The sequence below is a fragment of the Aquarana catesbeiana genome, linkage group LG12 (genome assembly GCF_042186555.1).
Source record: "Aquarana catesbeiana isolate 2022-GZ linkage group LG12, ASM4218655v1, whole genome shotgun sequence".
Taxonomy (NCBI): domain Eukaryota; kingdom Metazoa; phylum Chordata; class Amphibia; order Anura; family Ranidae; genus Aquarana; species Aquarana catesbeiana.
In genome coordinates, this window is record NC_133335.1 from 67,982,553 (window position 1) to 67,985,825 (window position 3,273).

Below are 3,273 nucleotides of genomic sequence, written 5' to 3' on the forward strand. Positions count from 1 at the left end.
CCAAAACCCCACCTACCCAACCCACCCGCCACTTCCTGTATAGTAAGGTTCTAATGCTCAAAGGGCCAGTTTCAGACTTTTGGGGGGCCAGACGGTGGGAGTAGAAAATGCTTCAAGCTTGGTGGTCAGTGTGAGTAAAAAAATTCCTTCTCCTGTAGTCAGGAGAAGGAGGAATCATTGGTATTAGTGGAAGAAATACTGCCCCATTATTGATATCAGTGGAAGGAATAGTGCCCCATCATTGATATCAGTGGAAGGAATTATGCCCCATAATGGTGAAAGTGGAAGGAACTTTCTCTGTAGTGAATGGGTTGAATCTTTGTAAACCCTACAAATTTTTGCACTTGTGATTGAGTCACAGTGATCACACGGTACAGAGCCATTCTGATTGATTCTGTACATCATAGCTGTGATCTGAGCTGTCCAATGTCAGCTCAGATCACGGCCATTTATTGGTGCACTGGCCACCCGAGCATATTTCCTGAAGTGCTGTTTATAGACAGTACTCCAGAAATACAAGTCCACCTCTTTGCTCCAGTTTAGAGGTGGTTAATATCCATGCTTTAATGTTATGTGTTTTTATTACAGTTTACACCTTACCTGATAAGGTTGCGCATGCTTCCACATACCATCCAGAGGGTAATTAGAAGTTGGCTTATACTCGGTCTAGAAACAGGTTTTCTTTAATGTTTAGTACAGAATCTAACAAGCTGAAAAAGACAGATCTTAAGACCATTTTACGCATTCATGTTTTAACGCATGCATTGAAATGATGCTAAAGCACATGTGTCATCAAAGGAAATGTTATAGACAGAGCTTCTACACATCTGTGCTGCAGCACATTTCTAAAATAGCTCAGGTCCAATTTTTTGGTCTGCTTTTATGTGTTTTGAGTCCCATAGAAGGGAATGGTAATGCATTTATGATGCATTGTGCATGATGCATGCATTTTCAGCCCCCGGCAACAAGCCTTTTGATTGGATAATATGAAAAATGCATGACAAATGAAAATGTATTAAAAACATTCATCAGTGCATGTGAAAATGTGCATCAGCACACACTAAAAACAAATGCAACCCAGCGGGTTGAATGAAAAAACCTGTACAGCTCAGGTCGGAGCCGCTGTACTAACAATACAATGTTAATACAGTGATGTCCCATGCTGAGCTATTGTGTTCTGACAGGGGGGCGCCCCCCCCCCCCCCGCCAGAACACCCCGGTCAGCACTCTCAGTCATCAGCAGACCTTTTTCGACCGTGAGCCTTTGACAGAAGCCTGCCAAGCTGCCAGCTTCTGTCAGACCAGCTACAGTACACATGGGCCGAATGTCGGCTGGTTTCTATTGAACCAGCCGATGCCACCCGACATTCGGCCAATGTGTACTAAACTTAAGGGATCACCCCTACCTTTAATTAGCAATGCCATCAGACCCTCCAAAACCAAATAATCAGCTCACAGGTAGTCCATGGTGACCATCCTGCAGTCCCGTGACCCTTCCCAAACAGTCAAGAGACCATACAAAAGAAAGCAACAGAGAAGAAGAGGAGGTGAAGAAAAAGAAAAGTAAGGGAAAAGGAGAAAAAGCAGCAAGCACCTTCTAAAGGGTTCTGTATTGTCTTTACGCAGCTGTGTGCAATGCACCTGTGTTCAGATATGCACAAATTGTGGCTTTTTTTTTCATCCGTGTGCAAGAGGTCTAAGGCAGCAACATTTCTTGAGGCAAAATCAAAAATCATTGGACTGTGGTCTCTGGATATCTGGGCCAATTGGCTAAAGTTTCTCTGCAATTACTGAAATTACAACTGCATGTTTATGTCTATCTATAGCAGTCACTGTCAACTTTTGAGCCAAAGTGGGGCCTCAAATGTGACCCCTGACATCAATAAAGAGCTGTGCATAAAGTTCAATATATGTAATTCTTGAGAGGACTGTCAAAAACTGCAGACCTAATAGAGCAGGGGTGTCAAACTCAATTTCATTGCGGGCCGCATCAGCAGTATGGTTGCTCTTGAGGGGCCGGTTGTATCTAGGGTGCGCTGAATACAGAGTGCAGGGTTCAGGAGTGTGTTATGTGTGCACTATGCAGGGTTCAGGGGTGTGCTATGTAGGAAAAGCAGGGTTTAGGGGTGAGCAACATGAAGAGTGCAGAGTTCAGGGCTGCATGTGCAGGGTTTAGGGGTGCATTATGTACAAGGGGGCAGGGTTCAGGAGTGTGTTATGTATAGGGTGCAGGGTGCACTATGTTCAGAAGGCAGGGTTTAGAAGTGTTCTGTGTATAGAGGGCAAAGTTCACGGGTGCGCTGTGTACAGAGTGCAGGCTTCAGGAGTGCTTTATGTATAGAGTGCAGAGTTCAAGGGTGCCCTATGTACAGAATGCAGGGTTTAGCAGTGCGCTGTGTACAGAGGGCAGAGTTCAGAGATGCGCTGTGTACAGAGTGCAGAGTTCAAGGGTGCGCTGTGTACAGAATGCAGGGTTTAATAGTGCGCTGTGTACAGAGGACAGAGTGCAGGGGTGCACTGTGTACAGGGTGCAGGGTTTAGGGGTGCACTACGTACAGAGTGCAGGGTTTGGGAGTGCATTATGTATAGAGTGCAGAGTTCAAGGGTGCCCTATGTACAGAATGCAGGGTTTAGGAGTGTGTACAGAGGGCAGGGTTCAGGGGTGTGCTGTGTACAGAATGCAGAGTTCAGGGGTGCATTATGTACAGAGTGCAGGGTGTACAACCCCAACTCCCACCACTCCTCCCATTCCTGGAAGCCACTGAGCAAAGCTGCTCCATAAAAACACAGAAGGTTTCTGTGTTCAAAAGTGACAGCAGGGAGCAGGAGCGGAGGGCGAGAATGGAGTTCCGCCATGTTGCAGCTGTAAAACCATTTATTATTTATCTTCTTCTTCACAATTATGTGTCACTTTGTGTTGGTCTATCACATAAAATCCCAACAAAATACATTTATGTTTTTGGTTGTAACATGACAAAATGTAGAAAATTTCAAGAGGTATGAATACTTTTTCAAGGCACTGCATGTACTGAACAGATGTATTAAGTAGGTTTTTTGTTTATTTTGCCCTGACTTATACCTTAATGTTCTTTATAATTAATACATAACTGGAATAAATTGTTGCCCTTTATATTTAGAGAGAAAGGAAGATATTGCCTTTAAAATAATTATTAGCATATTTTTATACTATTGCAAATCTGTTCTGCAGTACGGACGCTTTGCATAATGTACAGTGACTGTTCTGTAGCAACATACTGAGAAATCGTATGGACC